Genomic DNA, 8,541 nt, shown 5'->3' with positions numbered 1-8,541 from the left:
ATTATTTTCTATTTAGTTGTACCTAAATTAATATATCTTAACATTAGAGGGCCATTTTAGATCCAGTGAAATATATTTCCCTCTTGGCATATACAGAAGGATATATACTTCTACCTATTAGCATACAGAGACACTAATAATTAACAGATTAAAGACTCTAAGAAGTTTTACAGTAAAGGAAGCGGTTTAATTTTCACATACATGTTATGATAACCCTTCCCTTTTCCTATAAAACTTATTATGTTTAGGATGACTTAATTTTGTATTTTTCATACTATTATAGCTCAACACAGTTTTGATAAAGACATGCAATATAGGCCAATCTTAACTTTTAAAATTGTATTTTTGAGATAAATATTGCCATCTTTAAATAAGAAAGATTATTTTTATTACCTCTAAAGGCAGGTAATACAGTCGATCAACACTACTTGTCTCCTTCACTTATTATGGGTCAGGCTTATAATAAACTAGGGGGTTGAAAGAAGTTCTTTGGAATTATTTTAATTAGATTATTAATACTTGATTGAAATAAAGAACATATATTAGAGTAGCAATAGCACTTGAGATGGTTAGTTTTTTTTTTAATTTTTGAATTTTATTTATTTTTTTATACAGCAGGTTCTTATTAGTCATCAATTTTATACACATCAGTGTATACATGTCAATCCCAATCGCCCAATTCATCACACCACCATCCCTATCCCCCCACGGCTTTCCCCCCGTGGTGTCCATACATTTGTTCTCTACATCTGTCTCAACTTTTGCCCTGCAAACCGGTTCATCTTTACCATTTTTCTAGGTTCCACATACATGCGTTAATATATGATATTTGTTTTTGAGATGGTTAGTTTTATGTGTCAACTTGACTGGGTCATGGGGTGCCCAGATATTTGGTCAGACATTATTCTGGGTGCGTCTGTGAGACTGGTTTTGAATGTCTAACTTTTGGATTGGTAGAATGAGTAAAGCAGATTTCCTTTCCTGATGTGGTTGGCCCTCATCAGTAGTTGAAGTTCTGACTAGAATGAAAAGCCTGACCCTCCTGCAAGTAAGAGGGAGCTCCTCCTGCCTTACTGCTTGAGCTGGTATTGATATATCAGTCTTTTCCTGATTTTGGACTTGAATTGAAATATTGGTTCTTCTTGGGTCTCAAGCGTGCAGGCTTTTGGATGGGACCTACACCACTGGTTCTCCTAGGTCTCCAACTGAAGACCGTGGGACTTCTCAGCCTCTATGATTGCGTGAGCCAATTCCTTATAATAAATCAATCTCTCTTCCTCGCTCTCTCATCTACATGTAGGATAGAATGGTTCTGTTTCTCTGTGGAACGCTAACTAATACAGCACCCAACCTTGATAATTTTTTTAGATTTAAATATGGCCCTGGACCAGCAACACTGACATCACTTGGGAGTTCATTAGAAATGAAGAATCTCAGGCCCTCAGGCCTCAGCCCAGACTTACTGAATCAGAATATGCATTTTAACAAGATGCCTAGGTGATTTGTATGCACGTTAAATTTGAGAAGCACTTCTTTATTTTGAAGTCTTTGCCTATAATTTGTGTTCCTGAAGAAGAATACAAAAGAACCTTATAATTATTTGACATTAATACTTCAGGAGAGACATAATAGGGAGATTGTAACAAAGGGTTTTCTTTTTTTTGAACTTTGCATAACACTTGGTGAATAATTTTGCAAAGACAAGAAGAAGAAATTTTACCTTTGAAATTTGTATTCCTAGAAAATTTCTAGATTTACCAGTTTCTAAATAGTAATATACCACAAGTGACATCTGCTTATCCTTAAGCATTAACCAGATGATTTCTGAAATTAATTTTACAGATAAACCTTATGGATGTCAATGTAAGCAGCTCCAAACATTTTAACATTTATTTAAAGTGGATTTCGCAACTGATAAACTATGGCTAGTAGTAACGACCATTTAATAATAATATCTTGGATTTTCTAATACTAAGGCTAACATTTATATAGCACTTTATAATTTTCTAAGTAGCTTCACATACATCAATAACTCATGAGATTCTTTCAACAAGCTTATGAAATAGCTATAGGGTATTTCTTCTGAAATACTTTTACAGTTATTCACTTGTATTTTCACCTTTTTCAAGTCAGAAAAGTCAGCAAGAATTTAAATTTAATGTGTGTGTATTGACACTGCTCAAATAATTTTATTATTTTCAATTATTTTTAGTTTTATTGCCCAACCAAGGCTAGATTGGTTTGTGGTTGTTGATGACTGAATTTTGCTCATCTTTCTCTTTGGTGTGGCAATGAAATCAATAGCTGTTTCTTTTCTTCTTTTCAGCCCACTTAGCTCCTTTTGTGTGTAATAGGGAAACACCCATGTGCGATTCATTTGACAGTCTCTGCTTCTTATTTCTGGCGAAGTAACTCTGCTTAGTAATCATCATCCAAAAGTGGCTAGCTGTTGGGCAAGAGATGAAGTTGCTATTGCATCTGCCTGTCTAGGATTTAACTGTAAGAGAAAATGATATCCTATCACACTGAAATTTTATCTTGCCCAAGGGACGTTTAGGCATGGGGCGTTAACCAAGAGATGTCAAGGGAGCAGCTGATGCATCTGAGACTGGTTCTCAATTCTAGAGAATTGGGTGGCTGGTGCTTAGAGGAATGATAAGGGCTAGAAGGTACTTGTCTTTTGGTTTAGATAAGACAGTATTACTCTGAATACAGGAAATAAACTGGCAGTTTAGAATATTGCATTCTAATACTTGGCATTTGGAAGAGCTTCATAATGCAAGAAATGAGGAAATTACTTTTTGGTAGTTATTCTACTTCACAGACACATTTATATAATTTTAGAATACATCAGTGTCTAATGAGGCAAGATGATTTGAGGGAAGCAGGAGAATCACTGCTATGAGATAAAACCTGTTTAAAATTTTTATTATAATAATCTATGTGAGCAACATCTGATTGATTTTTAAGGAAGATTTGAAATTCCCTGGTGGATTTTTTAAAAAATATAATTTATAAATGTAAGATTGGGTCACCAATTAGGCTGATTACTCAAAATTTATATTTCTTTGTAAAACTAGTTAACTGTTCACAAGGTTAGAGTGGAATGAAAAAGAATTTGTTTTTAAGAACGTAAAGCCATAAAAGCAAAGGGCAGGGAGACAAGGAGAGCTGATATAGAAACATAGACTCATTCCACGCATAATTAAACAAAATTAACTCTTTGATAGAGACCATGAAATTGCTAATTATTGCTAATAATGAGAAATCTTCAACTTTTCAACATTTATCATTGCAATCACTTAGCTTCTATCATAACCCCTCCGATTTCTCTCCCTATAAGTTTCTTCCTCCCTGCTTTCAAGCAAGTAGAGATTGTTCCATCTTGATTACAAGAGAATCTAGCTTGATTCCCTGAGTCACCACTTCATGTTGCTCTGTTCTTTCCCTGCCAAAATTATCTATCCGTCTGGTCTCCACATCCAGGGACACTGTTCAATGTTTCCTCTTGAAGTACTTCATGTAAGTAAAAGTACCTAGGAAATAGTTAGCACTTCAATATTAGTACCTTTTGCTTTGTATAGAATCCAAGGGCTTATTTTTTGACTCTGTGTCCTCTTACCTTTCCATGACATTTAATACTGTTGACTTCCAACTGGTTGAATTTCTCTTGAGGTTTTCCATGTTCTCTCTCTTTACAAAGTTCTCTGTTACACTGACATTAATTTCCATTTCCAAGTCAACAGTACACGACTGCTTTTTGATCACACAGGCACACCTCGTTTCACTGTGATTTGCTTTATCGTGCTTCCCAGGTATTTTGTTTTTGACAAGTTGAAGGTTTGCAGCAACTAAGCATCCAGAAAGTCTGCTGGTGCCATTTTACCAACAACATTTGCCCACTTTGTGTCTCTGGGTCTCACTTTGGTAATTCTCTAAATATTTCAAACTTTTAAAAGTATTATTGTATTTATGATGGTGATCTGTGATCTTTGATGTGACTACTGCATAAAGATTACAATTTGCTGAAGGCTCAGGTGATGGCTAGCCTTTTTTAGCAATAAAGTGTTCTTTAATTGAGAACACTTTATGCACTACTTTTTAAACATAATGCTATTGCACACTAAGAAGACCACAGTATAGTGTGAACAGAACTTTTATATGCACTGGGAAACCAAAAAATTGGTGTAACTTGCTTTATTGCAATATTTGCTTTACTGCGAATCAGCAGTATCTCTGAGGTGCCTGTACTTTCTTTGACTTCTTTTCTTAAACATTTAAAAATTATTTATTTATTTATTTATTTATTTATTTGCTTTTGGCTACGTTGGGTCTTTGTTGCTGCGCGCGGGCTTTCTCTAGTTGCGGTGAGTGGGGGCTACTCTTCATTGCGGTGTGCGGGCTTCTCACTGCGGTGGCTTCTCTTGTTGCAGAGCATGGGCTCTAGGTGCATGGGCTTCAGTGATTGTGGCACATGGGCTCAGTAGTTGTGGTGCATGGGCTTAGTTGCTCCACGGCATGTGGGATCTTCCTGGACCAGGAATCGAACCCGTGTCCCCTGAATTGGCAGGCGGATTCTTACCCACTGCGCTACCAGGGAAGTCCCATCTTTGACTCTTTGATGGCACATCTTTTTCACCCCACTCTTTATTTACCCTTAATGAGCACATCCATGAGGCTACAATCCCCTAAGTAGTAAAAGACTCTCAACTTTGTACAGTAACTTCTAATTTTTAACCATGCTCTATTTTTTAAAATTTCAAACTGTCCAATAAATACTTCCATTTGGATGTTCTACTGTTAAAAAGCTGAAAATCAATGTTTCTTGAAGTGAATTAATCATCTCACTTAAACCAGCTACATTTGCTTAACTTTCACTTGTTCATGGCATTAGTATTATTCTCATCATTCAGATTTAAAACTTGGTTTCACACTTTATTTTTTCTTTCCATATTTTATTTTTGGTCTATTAAGAAGCCTAATCAATTTCTATGTTCAGTAAAGTGGGTTTTTTTGGGTCCATTATGCCTTTTAAAATTATTTATTTTTTATTGAATTATAGTTGATGTACCATATTATATGTTACAGGTGTACAGTATAGGGATTCACAATTTTTAAAGGTTATACTCCATTTATAGTTATTATAAAATATTGGCTATATTTTCTGTGTTGTACAATATATCCTTGTAGCTTATTTTATACATAGTAGTTTGTACCTCTTAATCATTTACCCCTAACTTGGCCCTCCTTCTTTCCCGATCCCCACTGGTAACCACTAATTTGTTCTCTATATCTGTGAGTATGCTTCTTTTTTGTCATATTCATTAGTTTGTTGTATTTCTTAGATTCCACATATAAGTGATATCATATAGTGTTTATCTTTTTCTATCTTATTTCACTTGCATAATACAGTAAAATTTTTCTTAGGAAATGGCTCTAGTTGACATTCAGTCATTTCCATCCCCAGCACCAATGTTAATACCTTTTCTCCCAGGTCTTTGTTAAATCACGATGACACCTACTTGGCAAATAGGAGACACATTCCAATTTTTCAAATCTCTGCATAGCAGAACATACCATCAGAGTTTACCTTTTTAAAAACATTATTTTGTACTACTTCTTTTTGCAAGACGTAGTTTTATTAGATAAAAAAGGGAAAAATAAAAATAATAATATTGGTACCTTCTCTCTGAAATTTTTTAAGCTGTAATTTTTTAGTTCTTTTAAAAATTATTTTCCAGTTTTATTGAGAAATAATTGACATGCATTCCTGTATAAGTTTAAGGCATACAGCATGATGGTTTGCCCTACATATATTGTGAAATGATTACCACAATAGGTTCAGCTAACATTTATCTTCTTACATAGATATAATAAAAGGAAAAGCAAGAAAAAAAGAAAATAATTTTTCTCCTTGTGACAAGAACTCTCAGATTAACTCTCTTAACTTTGCTATATATATCATACACCAGCTGTAGTCATCATGTTGTATATTGCATCCCTTGTACTTATTTATCTTATAATTAAAAAAAAAATCTCTCTCGAGAGGTGCTAAAATTTAGTTTTGGATTCATAAAAGGTATCATCAACTTTCATCTTCCTGTAAAGGTAGAAGGGTTCTTCAATAGCAGGGTAAACTATCTTTGATTCACAGAGTATTACCTTCCTCAGAAGAGTAACAACTTTGTGCTTGGAGAACAGAAGATGAGAAGCTGTCCAACACCCTGGGGAGGGAAAGTAAAGTGGTTTCTGGTTGGGTGACATTGAACCAATCCAGACCACAGAATGTTGGCAGCTAAGACCTAGGAATGTTGGGAGATCAAGAGAGAAGTCCTCTTGCCCTTGTTTAGCACTGAGGAAGTGGGTTCCTGCTTCCTTGCGGAATGACAGTGGCTTGAGCTTGGATCTAGATTACCAAGTCATTATTTCAGTGGTGAATTGGCACCGACTCTGGAATTTTGTAGAACCCAGCTTCAATAGGGCCAACCACATCGTAAGAAGTAATGTGCAAGACTCCATTGTTCTTCCTGATTGAATTGTGCAAATTGGGCTGTGTGAACATCGGAGGTTTTGGTTGATGAAGGGAGGGTTCTAAAGAAGAAGTTACATGACTTCCTACTAATAAAGAAATTAGGGGCTCAAGATATTACTTGGAGAAGTGAAAGAGATTTCATTTTACTTACATTCTGAGATTTTAGGGCATTTTATACCAGTTTCTTGTGCAATCACACTATAATTTATATGATAACACAGATTTGCTTAGGATAGTCTTAGTTTACACCTGTTGTCCTGGTGTGGTTTTAAAGAATTTTCTCTTTTCACCCTCAAAGGTATGCTAGTTTGAAAGATATATTGTTAACCTCTCTATAAACCCCCAATTCTGGGGCTTGGGGTTGAGGAGGGCCTTTTACTTTCCATAAGGAATCTAAATCTTGGGACTTTGGTCCTCAGACAAAAATCCTGCATATTTTGAATCTACTTGCCCAAAAAGAATCTACCTGATTAACAAATATCTACTTGACCAACAAGAATCTACTTAAACAAAATGGGCTGCCTCACATGCCCATTTTAATGCAAAACAGAGGAGGACAGGTTTCCAGCTTCATCCACCATGCCCCTTCCTCCCCACCCCTCCCATGGGTGGGATATGCAAACTCTGCTCTGGTATTTTTATTCCACAAAAACAAGAAGTACAGGATAGTTCTCTAGTGAAAGGGCAGCCAGGCTAATTCATTCTTTTGAGGAATAGAATTTAGGGCCGCTACAAAACATAGCTCAATGAATCTCAGGCTCTGACCAATTGGATTCACTTCTCTCTCCTTTGGGTGCATGTAAGAATGTTACCTTTAGCTCTTTATCCTCGTAGAAGAAGAGAACTCGCACGGACAATCACCAAAATATGTGGCGTGTCTTCTTAGGCTATGTTTTCCTAATTGATGTCCTGGTTCCCTTTATACCTGTGTTCTAATACTTTCTATACTTGACCACTGCAAACAGAAGAATGGATTTAGTTGAACTTTCGGGGCCCTTCACCTTCTGATTCTGCTTACGACTATAATCTTACCTATTTTGTTCTTTTAGATCAAGGACTACTTCCTCTATAACAGTCTCAAATTTAATGGGCATATGATTGATTTTGAAAAGAAAGGATATGAAAATGAAGATTGTGATTCATAGGTCTGGGTTGAGGCCTGAGACTGCATCTGTAACCAGCTTCCAGGTAATGCATTGGAAGCTGGTCCTTTGGATCACATTTTGAGTATCAAGGTTCTGTAAGGCCTTATTAAAAGTCACTAGCTCCCTTTAACCCCATTTGTTCAGAACATTCAAATTAAGGGCTGGAAAATTATCTTTGGTTGTTCTTAATGACAGATTACTCATTTGAAGTGTACGTTCTCTTTATATCACTAGTTAAATGCTTCATTCTCATAAAATGTAATCCCAGGTAGATAGAAAGCTTTTTTAGTAAAGGAATGATTCCCTACAACTTTTGTAATCTCTTGTAGTGGGGTTACTCTGTCTTACACATAGCAGGTCCACACTAAATTTGCTGATTGATTAATCATTCTTAAGAGATTTCTTCTTACCATTCTATTACATGAGAACTCATGAGATACATTTAAATTTACAGTTTGGCAAGAAACAAATGTTTCAGGCAAAATTATAAATATACTGAAGTGAGGAAATCTGAGCAATCTGAATAAAATGCTATATTTGAATTATTAAATTACAATGCTAAAGCGAGAAGAAAAGGTCTTTGCTATTTTAAAAATAATATAAATCTGAATTAGGCTTAATGAATCAGGTTAGGGAAAAATATGTATTATTGCTTTGATTACTAGGCATGTGTTCTGGAAAACTCATAGTCACAAAATAACAGGTTATAATCCTGACAATTACTTCCAAACTTATTCTTTTAAATTGATTTGTTGGATACAAATATTATCAACTTGTATGGGTAGAATACATCCTTGCAGACAGTTCCTATTAAAGTTTTGAAGGATTTCAAAAGTTAGGCGGTCTACAGAAATAACATGCTGT

The sequence above is a fragment of the Phocoena sinus genome, chromosome 10 (genome assembly GCF_008692025.1).
Source record: "Phocoena sinus isolate mPhoSin1 chromosome 10, mPhoSin1.pri, whole genome shotgun sequence".
Taxonomy (NCBI): Eukaryota; Metazoa; Chordata; class Mammalia; order Artiodactyla; family Phocoenidae; genus Phocoena; species Phocoena sinus.
This window is presented reverse-complemented; position numbering follows the sequence as displayed.